Source organism: Emys orbicularis, chromosome 1 (assembly GCF_028017835.1).
Source record: "Emys orbicularis isolate rEmyOrb1 chromosome 1, rEmyOrb1.hap1, whole genome shotgun sequence".
In the NCBI taxonomy this organism is placed as follows: Eukaryota; Metazoa; Chordata; order Testudines; family Emydidae; genus Emys; species Emys orbicularis.
Genome location: NC_088683.1, coordinates 148,777,349 through 148,796,267, shown reverse-complemented (window position 1 = coordinate 148,796,267; position 18,919 = coordinate 148,777,349).

The following is an 18,919-nucleotide window of genomic DNA, read 5'->3' as shown; positions in this document are numbered from 1 at the left end:
CTGTGCTCCATGGAGTTCCAGCTGCAGTCCCTGGAACACAGCAAGAGTCTGGGTTGGCCTCCTAAACTTTATGGATTCTCAAGACTCCTACTTCTTCCCCATAGCCGCAATGTTCCCTGAGGAAAGTCCTAGAGCACAGCCAATCTTTCCATTATTTGGAAAGGAGTTAAGTGACTAATTCTGCTTGGGATTCACAGCCATGAACTTTCTCCTGGAGTCAGTCACCTCAGCCAAGTCAGTCCTTTCTCACACACACAAAAGGAAGAGGAGGCAGCAGTGGTGCTGCCACTGCCCCGTTATACCCAGAGCACTCATCCAGCATGTAGGAAACCTGAGTTCAAATCATCCATTCTGCCTGATGTGGAGCAGGGACTTGAATTCTTATGCTACAGGTGAGTGCTCTAACTATGGGGCAATTGGCACAACCAACATCAACTCCTCTTCCTCTGTCTTTTGTGTGGTTTAGATGTGCTCTGAAAACAGCTACTGGCTCAAGCCCTGCAGGTGAGATAGGTGGAGGAATGCCTAGTTTGTGAATCCTTCCAGGGCTTTGGTGTGAGCTAGGGTGCTGAGCAGCTCAGCAAAATCAAGACTCAGGTGATTGTGCACATGTCCACCTTCAGAAATTTAGGCACCTAGAAGCAATTTAGAGGCCTACAGGTTTAGGTGGCAGCTGAGTTTGAGGATCTCAGTGGCAAATAAATGCTGGACTTAGGCACCTAAAGTGGCAGTGAGGTGCCTAAGTTCCTTTGTAGATCTAGCCCTCAGTCCTTAGCTCCTTTCATTTAATAAGAGACTAATGTCCTCAAGCAGACTGAACACACAAAAACAATGATACTCCAGAATGGAGAGGAACCCAGGTCTGTAAATCCTTTTCTTGTTTGAGGAGGGCAAAACAAACAAAATAGTGTCTTTCTATTCCCTTCTTCCCCAGAAGGGAACAATCCAACTGTAAATCTCCCTTTTCCTCCAGCAGAAAGAAACCCAGTCAAAAACTCACAGCTGGGCTCCTTGCTGCTCTCTGTCAACATGATTTCCTCAGGAGCTATTGAAACTACAGCACTTTTGAAAAGCAGGCCACTTACTTAGGTGCTTAAATATGGATTTAGGAGTTTAGCTTTATGCACCCTGTTATGTTTGTGATGTACATACAAGAAAGTTAGATTAAAAACAAATACTCTTGCTGGAAGGTTGGAATGTAACACTACTTTATTTCTTAGAATTCTGAATGATAACACACAAGAACCCAAAACAGAGAAAGACAAAGCAGGCTGCTCCCTAAATCAGTGAGGCACAACTCACTCCACCTGACTGTTGGCTGGCTCTCTGCAGACTGACTACTCAAGGCCCAGATTGCATGCTTCCCTACAGAACCCCCAAGCCTGCAAGCATGACCAGAAAGCTCTTTACAGATGTTAAGTGATAACTTATACTTTTAATACAGTTTTCAATACACCTCACACCCATTTTTAAAAAATAAACCATCATTGGACAAAACAGTGTCATTATTAAAAGCAAAAGATGTGACTTTCCATTTAAAAACAATTTCTTAGTCTGGAGTTAAAATCTTCTGCAGCTGTGGGACAAAGGGTCAGTGCTCATGTGGCTTCAGAAGAGTGTAAAGCTGTAGAAAAATATGCTATAACTATGAAACAACTAAATACAGGTGGACGTTTCCAGAGCAGATGGCGCATTTTCTCAGGCCTATGCCCAAGTGGCAAAACACTTCAATCTTTAGTGCTTCAGGGATGGGCTACTGAGGTTAATATCTAGCAGAGTTTTTGTCTGTGACTGTTGATAAGCATCAACAGTTACACGAGTTGTCAGCTAACAGTTCTCTGGCTTTAGCATATTGAACAGCTCCAAGTGGTGTGCAAAAGACTCAAAGGAAGTGATGCTAGTGTCTGCAAGTGACACCTTCCTCTGTGGGTGTGAAAGTGAGTCTTTCACTGTGTGAGAAGAGCAGAGTGTGAGCAGAGATGTGAAGTTGAACATGTGCTGTCACAGAAACTGTGGTTAGTGTCTGGTGAGCCCATCACTCCAGGTTTCTTCTGCTTTTCTGACAACTGAATTTTCTGCTTCCTGGTTAATGAGCTGAGAGAGAGAGAGAGAGAGAGAGACCCAGGCTTTAAAGGCTGGATCCTAATACTACTTCTCTCCTCCTGGGGCTGCACTTCAGGCTCATCTGTAGTAGAACAGCCTCTGTGTGTGGTGCAGGGGGAAGAGCAACACAGGTCAGAGAAAAATCAGACATTTGGTTATTGTGATCAATGGAATCTGGGCCCTGTTTATGGATATTTTTTCCCATTGAAACAAAATTTCTCTGTCACCTAACCAGAGAAAGAAGCAGCAGCACAAGGCAAAGAAACTTACAATGAACTACTGTTTGCTGAAAATGCTTATGCTTTATATACTGAGTATATTGACAAGTGTAGTAGTGTTCAGCTTGTGTGAATTGAAGTGCATGTGTGAAGGTGCTTGAGATGGGATGTAAGAGCTGGTAACAGTGTTCCCCTTCCATGTACTTTTTTAAAGTATCTGATGCTTGGAGCTATCAGGTACATTCCCTAAAGACCATAAATTTGCTCTTCAGAGGACTGGCGAAGAGCAAGCATAGTACCTGTCTTCAAAAAGAGGAAAAAGGAGGACCCAAGGAATTATACACCAGTTGGCCTAACTTTGATACTGAGATACTGGTACAAATTGTTAAACAATCAATTTATTAAAACATAGAGGATAATAAGATGATAAGTAATAGCCAGCATAGATTTATCAAGAACAACTCATGCTAAACTACTCTAATTTCCCTTTTTGAGAGGGTAACCAACCTAATGGATGGGGGGAAAGTAGTAGATGTGATATCTGGACTTTAGTAAGGCTTTTGACACAATCCCACATGACATTCTCATAAGAATACTAGGGAAATATGGTCTAGAGATGAAATTTCTATATAGTGGGTGCATAACTGGATGAAAGTCTGTACTTAAAGTAGTTATCAGTAGTTCACTGTCACACTGGGAAGAAATATCTAATAGGGGTCTTGCAGGGACTAGCCAGCATCCTGTTCAAGTACTAGTTTCTATTTTCATTAATGACTTGGATAATGGAGTGGAGAATATATTTCTAAGGGTATGTCTACACCCAGCCGCTAGTTCGGCGGCTGGGAATCGAAGTTCTGGGTTCGACTTATCGCGTCTTGTCTGGACGCGATAAGTCGAACCAGGAAGTGCTCGCCGTCGACTGCGGTACTCCAGCTAGACGAGAGGAGTACCGCGGAGTCGACGGGGGAGCCTGCCTGCCGCGTGTGGACCGAGGTAAGTTCGAACTAAGGTACTTCGAACTTCAGCTACGTTATTCACGTAGCTGAAGTTGCGTACCTTAGTTCGAATTGGGGGGTAAGTGTAGACCAAGCCTAAATCTGATGATGACTCCAAGCTGGGAGGGGTTTGCTTTGGAGGACACTATTAGAATTCAAAATGACCCTGATAAATTAGAGAATTGGTCTGAAATCAACAAGATGAAATTCAATCAAGACAAGTGAAAATTACTACTCTTAGGAAGGAAAAATTAAATGCAGAAATACATGGAGCAGTAGTGCTGCTGAAAAGGATCTGGGCATTGCAGTGGATCACAAATTGAACGAGTAAACGAAGTGATGCTGTTGCCAAAAAGGCAAATATCATTCCAGGGTGTGTAAGACACAGGAAGTAATTTTGCCACTCTACTAGGCACTGGTGAGGCCTCAGCTCGAGTATTGTGTCCAGTTTTGGGCACCGTGCTTTAAGAAAGACATACACAAATTGGGGAGAATCCAAAGGGGAGCAACTAAAATAATAAAAAATGTAGAAAGCATGACTTATGAGAAAAGTTTGAAATAATAGGGCATGTTTAGTCTAGAGAAGAGATGGCTGAAGAGGGATCTCAAAAGTCTTTAAATATGTTAATAGCTGTTATGAAGAGGACAGAGATCAATTGTTCTCCATATACACTGAGGGAAAGGCAAGAGGTAATCAGTTTAGTTTGCAGCAAAGGAGATTTAGGTTGTATATTAGAAAAAGCTTTCTAACTATAAGGGTAGTTAGGCATTGGAACAGGTTACCAAGGAAAGTTGTGGAAACACAGTCAGTGAAGATTTTTAAGAACAGATGTTCTAGGTACACTTAGTCCTGTCTCAGCAGCGAGGAATGGACTAGATGAGCTCTGGAGGTCCCTTCCAGCCCTAGATTTCTATGGTTATGATGATCCCCAAGTTCTCTGAGATGATTGTTTTAACAGTATACAGCGACGGGGTGAGTCAGAGAGAGAGAGAGAGGAACCAGCCCACACTTCTTTTCAAACTGATGACATAGCTTTAACCAGAAGCTGGTGACAACCCCCTCCAGCACACAGTTATTCCCCACTCCCCGCTTGGGGTGTGTGCATGTGTGTTTTCAAAACTTGTGGTTGTAAATTAAGTTCTGAACATTTGAAAATAAATGATCACACCTGGTTAGTAGCAAATTTGTGCCCGTTGTGACTTGAGGCATGTTTGGTGGAGGCATGCTGAATTCAATCTTTCGTAGCTTTAAAATTTCTAAACTGATTTTCTTCCAATTTTGTTTGATAAGTAGGTCTCATCCTACACAATAACAATACATGGCTTTGATGTAGCTCTGAGTTCACTTCAAAGATCTTTACAAAGAAGGTCAGTGTTGTTATCCCCATTTTACAAATGGGGAAATTGAGGCACAGAAAGGCAAAGTGACTTGTCCAAGGTCACCCAGCAGGCCAGTGGCAGAGCTGGGAATAATAGAATTTAGGTCACCTTAGGCCCAGTCCAGTGTGCTATCCACTAGGCCATGCTGCCTGCAAAACACATTGTTTGAGGGTAGTATTGCTCCTATAAATTGGAGTATAACTTTCTGATTTAACTAATGCTACATCATTTGGATATTATAGAAGTTTTAGATGCACCTTCTATAATCAACTTTTACCACCTCCCTATCCTCAGTTGCTCATAATTTTTCAGAACTTTAACCTTTTGGGTTGAAATATTCTATGCTGGGTCTCCATCTGAGCTGAATTTTTAGAATTATTCTCATCATAATTTTTTCTTCTGTTCCCACTTTTCCATCATAATAATACAATTTTCACATATCCAGATGAAGACAGCATAAGACAAAACATGTTTCTTGTCACAAACCCTGGGTACAACTGTTATTACCATATCACCACCTGCTTATCTCTTATCTATATAATCAGCATGGGCCATATTCAGTTGCGCATGGACTGGTGAATGTGATGGGGAATGTAGGTGTGTTGATGCTGGGGGATGAGTATAGGTGGATATGATAAATGAGTTGTGCGCAGGGGAGTTTATGTATGTGTGGGGGAGAATTTAGCTGGTGATTATTTAAGAACATAATAATGGCCATACTGTGTCAGACCAATGGTCCATCTAGCCTAGTATCCTGTCCTCTGACAGTGGCCAGCTGCAGAGGCTTCAGAGGGAATGAACAGACCAGGGCAATTTATTGAGTGATCCATTCCCTGTTGTCCAGTCCCAGCTTCTGGCAGTCACAAGATTAGGGACACCCAGAGCATGGGGTTGTGTCCCTGACCATCTTGGCTAACAACCATTGATGGACCTCCATGAACTTACCTAATTTTTTCTTGAACCCAGTTATACTTTTGTGCTTCACAACCTCCCCTTGCAAAGAGTTCCATAGGTTGACTGGGCATTGTGTGAAGTACTTCCTTGTGTATTTGTTTTAAACCTGCTACCTATTAATTTCACTGGGTGACCTGTGGTTCTTGTGTTATGTGAAGAGGGTAAATAATTCTTCCCTATTCACTTTCTCCACACCAGTCATGGTTTTATAGACCTCTATCATATTCACCTCAGTCATCTCTTTTCTAATCTGAGCAGTCCCAGTCCTTTTAACATACAGAACCTGTTCTATACCCCTAATCATTTTTGTTGCCCTTCTCTATTGTTTTTACAATTCTAATATATCTTTTTTGAGGTAGGGTGACCAGAACTGCACACAGTATTCAAGGTGTCCCCTTACTACCTTCAGAGTGAAATCCTGGCTCTGTTGAATTAAATAGCAAAACTCCTATTTTTCAGTTTCACCATTAGCCTTTATGGTGTGGACTGGAGATGTGAGGGGAGCATGCTAAAGACTGAGAATATGGGGTACAATATGTGGAGGAAGGGGAATAAGGGATGTGTGGATATGTGGAGAGGGCTGGAGAAGGAAAATCAGGGTGTAGCAGAGCTCCCTTTGGTGAACCACAGCTGAGTCATTGGAGCAGAAGCCCTCTCTGTTCCTGTTTCTCCCTTTCTGACTCCAGGGAGCACCCAGCTGGCTAGAAGAGAGCTCCTGAATTTTTGAGCCTTGACATTATCCAAACCCATTGGAAGCAGAGGCACTCATTGGCTCTGTTTAAGAAGAGTGATATGGGTTGTTCCCTAGTAATGTTTTTAAAAGGAAGAGAGAAATCCAGGGTCGGAGGAAAGTCAGTGTAAAGAAAATCTCAGCCTTTACCATTTCCCAGTGCAGGCAGGTATATACATGGGGGAGGGAGGAGTTTTGGGGAAGTAGGGCCTGAAAGCAGCAATGAGGGAAGCTGCATCCTCTCGTATGCAAGCAGAGAGGGACTGGCTCCTGAATGGAGGACTACCACAGGGAGAGGAAGCCTTAGATGAACACCACAGGGCTAATCCGAGACTAGTTTAGGTAGCAAAAGTGGGAAATTGGGGTCTAAGAAGGCAGAAGATAAATATAGTGAGAAGGGAAGAAAAGGTGTATGTGTGTCTGTAATGGGGTTCATTCACCACATGAGCACCTCCTCATGGCACGCTTAGCATAATGGCTGTCTCGCCATATAGCGCCCCATACCAATGGTTGCTCCATTATTGTGGTGGTCTCTCTTCCTGCAACTTGGCCCTCTGGCCATGTCATGCTATAGTCCACCCCTGCTAGGGTATCTTCCAGAGTAATTCAGTCCAGTGACCTTACAGCAGGTCTTATGTCTGTCTCTCGGCTCCATGGTCCTTACATCCCCTTATCTCAAGGGGTTTCACCTCACTTTTCTTGGTGGCTGATAGGGGAACTCAGGCTCTGCCTCTACTCAGATTCCAGTCCAGGGTCCCTGCAGCTGGCAGCTAAGGTCTTCTCCCTCAGACTCCTTGGTGCCTCCCTGAACCGCTTCCATCCCCCAGAGCATGACTGCAGACTCTACTTATAGCTTCTTTCTTCTTCTTCTTCTGCTCCTTCTTCTTGACTTTTGTGGCATATAAGATTCACTTCCTGAGTGTTTTACCACCATGCACTGTACTTTGTATCTTCTTCACGACTTAGAGTCTTGCACCTTTCCCGGCATCCTTCAAGAATTGCAGAAGAGCTTTTCTTTTTATTAGGCCCCATTTTCCTTCTATTCTTGACAGATGTTGCAAGCAAAATTTTGTTACTTTAAGACCTCTGACTTTTCTATATAAATACTTCCATTCACTGGTACAGTCTTTACAATCCCAAAGAATATGATCTATCATTTCCTGGACCTTACATGTTACGCATAATCCATCTTTATACTTGTTAATTAGAAATAAATTACTATTTAACAGGCAATGCCCTGTTAGAATTCTAAATGGAGCCACTTCAGTCTTCCTGTCAGGGCTTGGGTCATATCAACATTTTCAACTGGTGAGCATACTTCTCAGAATTCTTCCCCTTTCTTTCATTTGCCCACAGTTCTTGCCATTCCTTCCTTAGCCCATTTTTGAATAGGTGTTTAAATTTCAGTTTGCTTAAGGGGATTCCTAGGTGAACTTGTTCATGATTAATAGCACTTTTTGCCTGTTTGTCCACCAGTTCATTGCCTACTATCCCTACATGTGCCAGGAGCCATGCTATTACTATGGTTATATCCAATTGTGCCAGTTTGGTTGTTAGCAGTAATATTTCATTAAGAATATCATTTCTGCTGTCAGACTTACCACTGTATATTGCCTACTGTCTGGATAAGGAATCAGACAGGATGGCCATGGCAGCTAGCCAGACATTTATAGCCCAATTTAGTACTAGAATAATCCCTGTTAGGTCAGCTGTTAAGATAGCTACGAAGTTAGTTAGCATTATGGTTTCCTTGAATCTGAGTGAGGGCATGTAGGAAGCTCTACCCACTCTTCCTGTTCCTTCCTCTTTGGAGCTGTCTGTATAGATTTGGCAGTAGTGTTCACACCACCAATTTATTGATTTGCTATATCTTGTATATTTATCATTATTCTTTCATTTCTTTCATTATATAATTCCATGTTTCTCTCAGGGGGCTACAGAGTATTTCTCCATAGCTATAGATTTTTCAATCTTCTATTTCCATCAATATTCCTTATCACGTCTATACTCTACTTACCTGGGGAATTTTGATTTTTTTTGTCTTACCCAACCTCCACTTAATTCCCAACAATCATTATATATTAGCGTTGGGATGTCATCTTCACTATTACTTAGTCAAAGGTTAAGTCCAAAAGCTTCCTTGTAAGCGTGATGGGCATTTCACTGTCTGCTATCTGTAGTACATACAGCAGCATAGTAATAAATGCACCCTATCAATATACATTGCCTGTGCTTGGATAGAGTCTAATTTTCTCAGATTTGTGTTCACTGCTAACCCAAAGACCTGGCATCCATACTCAATAATTGGACTAACTTTCTAGCATTACCACCATTTTCTTATCCACTCCACAAGATGTTCCACAGACACTTTTAAGTAAGTTAATTCTGCCTTTGGACTTATCTTTAATATTTTCATTGTGGGCCCTCCAAATGAGCTTGTTATCAAATATCACACCTAAGAATTTGTAGTTTTTCATTATATTTATCTGTTGGTCATACAGATATAACTTTACATCTTTCTGGATTTTCCTTTTTTTGTGAAAATAATTCCCTTAGTTTTGTCTATGGAGAAATGGAAGCCCCTACCTGTTTCTCTGTTCTGCACTTCTCTCACGTGCATCATTGATTCTTTTGGAGTGATTTCATGGTTTCTGCTTTTGGTCCGTATGGCACAGTCATCAGCAAATAACATGATCCCTATTCCTGTACTCATCTCCTTAAGGAGGTTATTTATCCTGGTGTTAAAAAGGGTTGGCCTAATTACACTCTCCTGTGAAGTTCTATTTGCAATTAAATATATGTTGGAAAAAGGTTTCCCTATTCAGAGATGTATAGTTCTTTTGCTCAAGAAGTCCCTTATCCATCTGTACATTTTCCTATATAACACATGGAGGCCACTTTATGAAGAAGTCTCTCTCTCCATAACACATCGTAGGCTTTTTCCATGTCTATGTATCATGAATACTTTGGTATTCATGCTTTTTTATGCATCTGTCTCTATTTTTACAGTGTGGTCAATCACATTCCTACCTCTTCTGAACCCACTTTGTATTCCTTCTATGAACCTATTTCTTTCTAGGTGACTTATTAATGTTTCGATTACCGTTCTTTCCATGGTTTTACCTAAACATGCTGTAAGGGAAATTGGTCTGTATGCCTCAGGACCTGAGCACATCTTACCTGATTGCCTCACTGGGACAATAATTGCATGTTTCCAGTCGTTAGGTATTTCACCTTTTAGCCATACGATATTATGGAATTTTAGTATCACCCTCATGCTTCCTTCACTTCGGAGTTAAAGCATTTCAAAGCTTATTCCGTCCTTACCTGGTGTGGTGCTTTTACTCCTTATCACTTTCTGGAGTTCTCTTATACTAAAGTTTTCATTAAAATAATATCCACATCCTCCTCCTCCTCTTCATCCTCTCATAATTATCCTTAATGAATGTTCTTTTCCTCTTCCTAATTTATATTCTTTGATCCTTGTCATTGCTGACTTTTTGAAACATAGTGGCCAGAATTTCTACTTTTTCTTTGCTGGAGCTTATTACTCTATGCCTGCAACTGCAAGGCTTTCTATTATATGGCTCTTACTATTTATTCCATTCATTTTCCTAATCTGTTTATATACCTCTGCCGTATTAATGATCTGGAGGATGGCGTGGACTGCACTCGCAGCAAGTTTGCAGATGACACTGAACTGGGAGGAGTGGTAGATACGCTGGAGGGTCGGGATAGGATACCGAGGGACCTAGACAAATTAGAGGATTGGGCCAAAAGAAACCTGATGAGGTTCAACAAGGACAAGTGCAGAGTCCTGCACTTAGGACGGAAGAATTCCATTCACTGTTACAGACTAGGGACCGAGTGGCTAGGCAGCAGTTCTGCAGAAAAGGACCTAGGGTTACAGTGGGCAAGAAGCTGGATATGAGTCAACAGTGTGCCCTTGTTGCCAAGAAGGCTAACAGCATTTTGGGCTGTATAAGTAGGGGCATGGCCAGCAGATCAAGGGACGTGATCATTCCCCTCTATTCGACATTGGTGAGGCCTCATCTGCAGTGCTGTGTCCAGTTTTGGGCCCCACACTACAAAAAGGATGTGGAAAAATTGGAAAGAGTCCAGCGGAGGGCAACAAAAATGATTAGGGGGCTGGAGCACATGACTTATGAGGAGAGGCTGAGGGAACTGGGATTGTTTAGTCTGCAGAAGAGAAGAATGAGGGGGGATTTGGTAGCTGCTTTCAACTACCTGAAAGGGGGTTCCAAAGAGGATGGATCTAGACTGTTCTCAGTGGTACAAGATGACAGAACAAGGAGTAATGGTCTCAAGTTGCAGTGGGGCAGGTTTAGGTTGGATATTAGGAAAAACTTTTTCACTAGGAGGGTGGTGAAGCACTGGAATGGGTTACCTAGGGAGGTGGTGGAATCTCCTTCCTTAGAGGTTTTTAAGGTCAGGCTTGACAAAGCCCTGGCTGGGATGATTTAGTTGGGAATTGGTCCTGCTTTGAGCAGGGGGTTGGACTAGATGACCTCCTGAGGTCCCTTCCAACCCTGATATTCTATGATTCTATGATTCTATTGGTGTCTTGATTTACTTTCCAGCAATATGTTCTCCAGATTTCTCTTTTTTGCCCTTTTTATAGCCCTTTGTGCAATTGCCTTACTTTCTTTATATTTCATTAAGTCCTTGCTTGTAAGAATTTTTTTGTTGTCTTATGTGCCTTATTCCTTTCCTAATTACAATTTCACATTCCTCTTTTTACCATGGAACACCCTTCCTATTGTTAAGTAGTGTTGGTATCCTAGGAATAGGTAGGCTGTCTTGATTCCCTTAGTAACATTACAACAGAATTCCTCAATATCTTCATTCACATATTCCTCACTTTTGTTTCTAAAGAGTTTCCAGTTTCCTTTTTTAGATTCCAAGTGGGGATATTATCATGGGTGTAGTTTGGGGAAGCAGAGATGGCATTGCCCCCCCAAACTGCAAGCCTTGGGCAGGCATGGAATTTGCCCCCCCTCCCCCTCACATGTGGCCCCATGGCCTGACTGGAGCTGTCCCCCTCCCAAATATAGAAGTCAAACTACGCCTATGGATATTATCCTCTTCTTTGGTATTTCCTATTTCCTTAATATGTAATTAATTCCCTTCTCTCTGTAAATTTCCCAGCTGAATTTTATGGTATAGAAGCTAAAGAAGCTTCCATCAACTGCATTCAATCTGGTAGGTGCTCCATCATTTAATATTACTAAATTATTCTCTTCAAAGAATAGCGCTAAACATTTTCCATTTTTATCATTTTTCTTACTTCTCCATAATCTGTTGTGACTATTCAGATCACCACGGATAATGAGCAGGCATGTGACATCCACAATTAATTCTTTCAGTTCCATAGCCTCTAGTTTCCTGCATGGGTTATAGACATTATAAAGTTTTACAGGAGTAGAATTGCTTTGTATCAGTATCTCAGTAGCAGTATACTCGATACTTAGCTTCTGCTTCAAAGTAGTTCAGGTTCTACTTAATGAAGGTGCAGACACTATCACCCTTTCCTATTTCTCTCTGAGGTCTATATATACCATATCGCTGGATTTTATAATCTAGCTTTTCTATTAACCCAGTGTCTTGTGTTAATTACATCAGGCTTGGTTTTCGTATCAATAATATTTTTATTTAATTCCTGCCCATCTGCTATTAGACTGTAGGCATTCCAGCTGAAAATAGTCACTACCATTCTTTTAACCTTCAATATTTCCTTCACTTAGGAAAATATGAAGTCATTCGTTCATAGCACTTTTCAGCAGCTTTAATTATAATTCTCATTTTCTCTGTTTTCTTTCAGCCTCTTTCTACTACAACCTTTTTGGCTTTATAATCACCACCCAGCCCCTCCCACACTGGGCTCGGTCATCAATGAAATCAGGCTCTCTTCTCTCTCTCCTGCTGCCAGATATGTCAATAGGCCTCTCAGGCCCAGATTAACCCTTTCAGGGCCTGCGTGAGGTACATACCCAATCACAGTGTTCCAGAGTGGGGAGAAAAAAACCCTACATGTAAGGAGTAGTGACAATAAATAAAATACTTTCTAATAGTTTATGGACTGCTAAAAATAGAAGACTATGTCACTAAAAGTATGCTGCTTGCAAGGTTTGGGGGTCCAAAGACCTAAACTTCTACTAGTCTGATGTGTTAACCCAAACAAATTAATTATAATTAGACAAAAATAAATGGCAATTCATATATTTTGGAGATATTTGGAATATATGTATCTGTGGAATGGGGAGGGAACAGTGAGACAAGAACAAAAATACCATTGCACTGTAGCTAAATACAGACTGTGAAATGAAGAGTCTTCCATGAATTAAAAACATTTTCAGAGTTCTCCCACACCTTCCCTTCCTGTGTCTGTGCCACTGAACTAGTCTAGGTCCAGCTGTTCTCCATCCTAGGCTCTCCAGGCCCCACTGAAAACAGCAGCGTCCAGCCAGCAGGAACCCTTTAAATCTAAACAGAACAAGTGAGAATACAAAGAAAACCTCAAAAATAACAGGAGTACTTGTGGCACCTTAGAGACTAACAAATTTATTAGAGCATAAGCTTTCGTGGGCTACAACCCACTTCTTCGGATGCATATAAAAGAAAACCTCCTTTCCCTTGATTGCCAGCTCTCTCTAGTGTCAGTTCACAAAAATTACAAGTGTGTAATATAATCTTCCCCTACAGGCAGCAAACCAATACAAGAATGATTGTGCTTGTGTTTTTGTTTCATTTTTTTTTAAAGGTTCAAAGCCTGATTGTTCTCTCATGTTGGTGTAAAGCAGAAGTAACTATTGAAATCTGTGGAGTTGGACTGCTGTAAAAATGATGTAAATGTGGTCAAAACCAGAGCTTTAATCTGACAGGGGAATGCCCCTCCTAACTAGAAAAAACAACAAGGAGTTAGGGCAGGGGTGGGCAAAATTTTTGGCCTGAGGGACACATCGGGGTTCCAAAACTGTATGGAGGGCTGGGTGTAGTGTATTAAATTGCTTCCTGTAGAATGTGCTACTTATGGTGTACTACATATGGCTGCCAGTCCTGGTGCTCTGAGCAGCATGGTAAGGGGGTGGGGAGCGGGGGGGTTGGATAAGGGGCAGAGGGTTCTGGGGGACAGTCAGGGGACAGTGAGCAGGGAGGGTTGGATAGGGGGTGTGGTCCCAGGGGGCAGTTAGGGGCTGGGGGTCCTGGGAAGGGATGGTCAGGGGACAAGGAGAAGGGGGGGGTTGGATGGGTCGGGGTTCTGAGGGGGGCAGCCAGGGGGCGGGAAGTGGGAGGGGATGTAGTGTATTAACTTGCTCCCTGTAGGAATGTGCTACTTATGGTGTACTACTTATGGCTGCTAGTCCTGGTGCTCGGTAAGTAGCACATTTCTAGGGAGAGCAAGTTAATACACTACACCCGGCGGCTCTCGCAACCATGCTGCCCAGGAGGAGCTTGCAGCCCCACCGCCCAGAGTGCTGGCGGCATGGCGAGCTGAGGCTGCGGGGGAGGGGGGACAGCCTCCCCAGCCGAGAGCTCAAGCGCCAGGCAGGATGGTCCCACAGGCCGGATATGGCCCGTGGGCTGTAGTTTGCCCACCTCTGAATTAAGGTGACCACATAGCAAGTGTGAAAAATCGGGATGGAGGTGGGGGGTAATAGGAGCCTATATAAGAAAAAGCCCCAAATATCAGGACTGTCCCTATGAAATCAGGACATCTGGTCACCCTACAAGGAGTTCGGTAGCACCATAAAGGTCCTTAAGGTCCTTTAAGGTGCCACCGGACTCCGCGTTGTTTTTGTGGATACAGACTAACACAGTTACCCCTCTGATACTTGCCTCCTAACTAGAACGCCGGGACCTTAGCACCTGTTACATGATATCTCCTCCTCAGACTAGCCAGGCTGACAAAGGTCTGGCACTGGCATAGGCAGGGCCGGCTCTAGCGTTTTTGCCGCTCCAAGCAGCAAAAAAAAAAAAAAGCCGCGATCAGCAGCAATTCGGCGGCAGCTCTACTGCCGCTTCATTTTACGGCAGCAATTCGGTGGCAGGTCCTTTGCTCCAAGAGGGAGTGGGGGACCTGCTGCCGAAGAGCTGGATGTGCCGCCCCTCTTCATTGGCTGCCCCAGGCACCTGCTTGCTACACTGGTGCCTGGAAAGTTTCATTATACTCATGTTACAGATGGGGAAACTGATGCACAGAGCCACCCTGACTTGCCCTAGATGACACACTAAGTCAGTGGCATAGCTGGGCAGAGAACCCAGGTTCTACTCATTCCCAGGTCTGTACCCTTTCCACTGAATCCTGCTGCCTGCTTCCCTCCTGGGTACAGTGTTGGGAAGAGGGAGGTGATCTGCTACTTTTCCCTTGGTCTCTCCACTGCAGCTATGGGGCTCTCTCCTCTGCCCCAAACCATTTATAACCGAATTAATCTGGAGACAGGTGCGGTCTGTCCTTCAGGCCTGACCCAAAGGCCAATGGAAGTTTTGGATCCGTGTCTTGGTCACTCGGCAAAGCCGCAGATGTCCTAAGCTCTCCCCACACGTCAATCCCCCCTTCTCCCACTGCCTTTGGCCTGTCAGGCTCCCCAGTGCACCGGGACCTGTCCCTACCCCCGCGACCTGACACCACGTGGAAGGCAGCACCCGGCCAGGCCCCAGGCTGATCCGCAGTGGCCCCTCTCCAGCCAGCTGCGTGCTGGCACCCCAAGGTAGGGACCCCCCCACATACATGGCCCCAGCCCATGTGCAGCTGCAGCCGGGCGCCGGGGGATGTGAGCAGCCAGGCCCCCCACCCTGCTCACCGGCCGCTCCAGGCTCCCCTCCATAAGCCCTAGGCGGAGCTCGCCCGGTTCAGGCTCAGGCTCAGGCTCGCAGCCCTGAAGGTGCCGGTGGCGACACAGCGCCATGGCCTGCGGGTCGGGCCGGGAGCCTGCACGTGACCGACTCCGACATGCCATGTGGCCCTGCTCCCGGGGCGGACTGAACCACCGCGACCTCTAGCAGGGAATACAGGGCTGCACTTCCCATCCCCTCCGGCTGGAGAGATGGTATCGCCCGCAGAGCCCTGCGCTCAGCTGGTTGCTGCTCTTTGGGCACTGCTTTTTGGCTCCCCCAAATCTTGGCGCCCTAGGCAGCCGCCTAATTCGCCTAGTGGTTACACCAGCCCTGATGACAGCAAGGGAGTTTGTTCTCTGCCTTAATCTCTGTAACTAGAGTCAATTTTTGAGTCAGAGTTGCTCTGTGGGAACTCGGCACTGGTGTTTTTGACGGAGCTTGATGACAGAGGGATTTGCCTGGATGCTGGTTATGGCCACTTCTATTCAGGGACTGCTGTCTACAGTGTAAAATAATCAACTTCCAGTAAATGTATTTACCCAGATTCCTTCACTGATTGCTCCCCCCATAAGAAGCTGACTTCCAAGTCCCTGGACATCTGCCTCTACTCAGCAGAGGGGTGACATGCATCTCCTTTCCTCTCCATCATCTAGTAACCTTCTCTCACTCCCTTTTTTGCAGCAGCATTATTAATCCTGTGAAATAGGATATTCCTCTTCAAGCATGGATTACATCTGATAATGAGTCTCAGGGCAGCAGAATTCACTGCAATTCAACACGGAATGCAAGAAAGAAAATTCAGGGACTTGTGTCATTTTAACAAAATGTTATTATTTAAGCATACAGTCTCTTAAACTGGAGTGTATCATTAAACAAAAAAAAAAGCCATAGTGTGCAGTTTACCATAGACCCAACTTTCCCATTTGCTAGATGTCTGATCAGTTCACTGCCATCAAGTCCAATGGAAGCACCTAAAGGAGAACCTATCCATTGTATGGACTAGGGTCTTGACCTGTGAAAATGTAAAGTATTGGACTGTATTGTGGCAAAGTACCTTCTTCTCCTCAGCAGGCTCAGTCCTTTTTAGCCTTGGAGACCCAGGCTTGGGCAAGGCAAATCCTTGCAGGTAGCACAGGGTTTGGCTATTCCTTTTCTCAGTCAGCCCCTTGTGCTTGTTTATCTTCCCTTCTGGGGACAGAGTGCAGCCTTCCTTGCAGGAAGGGTTCAGAGCCTTGCTGCTCCTAACTTACTGGCAGCTTCCCTGCTTCTCTCGCTCTCTCTCCCCCCTCCTTCCACGGGGAGGGTTTAAAAAGGTCCCAAGCAGTTAGAGCCAGCTGAACCTAATTAGTTCCCTAGTAACCCCTTGCCCAGCTGAACCTTATTTCCCCATGGTTCTCTCTCTTCAGTGGCTTGGGAGAGGCCTTTTTAACCCCCTGGGACTGATTACTACCCCCTTTGTAGCTGTTTGTCCTGGGTTTGCCACAGTATATATACACTTCTAGTATCTCCTGAAATGTGTGTGAGATGGCTGGTTTGCACTCTTTGTTTAACTGGACACTGTCAACTTGATCACATTTCTGTCTAAAGTATTTTTTTTATTTAATGTTGTGACAAGTAACCCATAAGAGGTGTAAAACTGAGTGAGATTAGAGAAAATTTTAATTTTTCCATTGAATTTGTCTACTAAGTACATTTAATAATACTCTTGTGTAGTCATTTGCTCTGCTTGTGGACAGTTGAACTTAGTCTGATGCATTAGTATGGCACATTACACCCATTCACTGCTCTGGAATCCTACATGTATAGTTTTTCCTGGACTCTGCAAAAGTGTATTTAACAGTAATTGTGATGAAGGACCTTCTGATGTTTCAGAGTTTGGGTGGATGCTGCAATATAAGTATTTCTCATTTAAATGATTATGCAATAAAGTTTCACTGAATAGTAAATGCAATGCATTGCATGAATTTCTATTATATACAACAATTACAACTATATATAAAACACTACATTAAATAAATGTTAAGGTTGCAAAGTCTAGTACTCAAAAATTGGGCAATGCCAGAATTAAAGTTGCTCATGCAATCTTAATTTATCCCACTTGGGCATATGCATTTTGAAAGAGTCTCTCTCATCATCATATAAGAAGTCTGTAGCAGAGCCAGAACCCCACACTTCTGCCTTCCAGTTAAGTGCTTTGACCACAGGAGAAAGTCCTTTCTCTTTTTGCAACCCTCTGCCTCATTTACTGTCTAGCTCTAGCATGTGTATTGAAAGAGTCTGGAATACCAAAGAACAAAGAATATGCGATCAAATAATTAACATTGTTTCATAATTATAGGGTAACCTAATTTCTGGCATTTCCATTTAAGTGATGGACTCTGAAACCTTAATGTACTTTTAATGTAGTGGGTTTTTTATGTAATTTTAATATTTTAACAGAAACATTAAAATACACTAAATTTCTATTATCTGGAATGACATTGACCTCACACATAGGTCATCAAAAGGATTTCAACAGAGGATTTTTAGATCCACAGCACAAATCTTTACCTTTTGAGCTAAAGAAGTAACTAACAACAGTGGTAGGCTGTTATCGTCCATGTGATCTAGTTGTGAGAAGGGTACACCGCACACGCTTTGCAAACGGCTTACACAATATTAGGTACTGTATGCTCGACAGCAGAAAGTTGGTAACCAGAATATCTGGGTTATCCTCACAGCTGTGGAAGAGAGTGGGCTTTAGTAGTTAAGGGCAGCACAGTCATGCCCACAGATTTGGCACATTCATCAGGGAAGGAAGTGTAGCTGTGAGTGAGACCTGAGTCTGATATCTAAATATACTTTTATGTATAATTTCACCAGAATTCAAGTTGTGTTCCTTTCATTTTGCATGAACTATCCCAGTAGATGTGAAATTATGTTAAACCTGCTAAACCAATTTGTCACTACAATCCAGCGATGTCTTAGATATCCATCAGAGTGGCCCTTTTCTCACAAATCCATTTGTATAAGGAGTGGCAGCTATCCGCATGCATTTCAGTCATCTTATAAGCAGCACAATTTTCTCCTTGCTTCCTTCCTTGTATTTTAAAACTGAAAAACAAACCAACACAAAGATAAGAGAGATCAAAGTATAACTTGGTTCTACAACACCATAAAACATAAATAGTGAAACAAAGAAGAACAGATGCTTTCTTGGTACCACCTTACTTTCAGAGGGACTGAGACATGGAGGGCTGGGGGTCAGGTCTCCAAAGGCCACACAGATGGGGCTTCCTTTGGGTTACACAGAAGGGGGGTGTATCCCAGGATCTGCCATTATTGATGGATTTCACATGTTCCTTATGGTTTTTAACCTTTCTCTGTCTCACTGGTGGCTATCCAATTGGAAATTAAAGGTCCCATGGAAAGAGTAGAGGTGTCCATGAAGTATCCTGGCCAACATTCCCCCTCTCAATAAAACAGGTTGCTATTCTTACAGTTGTTACAAAATCTCAGCCTTTTGGAAATATATTGACTTATTGGAATTTGTATATGAAAGATGAATTATGGATCAAGCTTGCAATGTACTGGGAGGGGACACAAAGCACTGAAAATGACTCTGGAATTAAGTAGAATATTTATCCTGGTGGAGAGAAAAACAAGGACCTGTGATTTCTCTCATTGAAACAATGATAAAACAA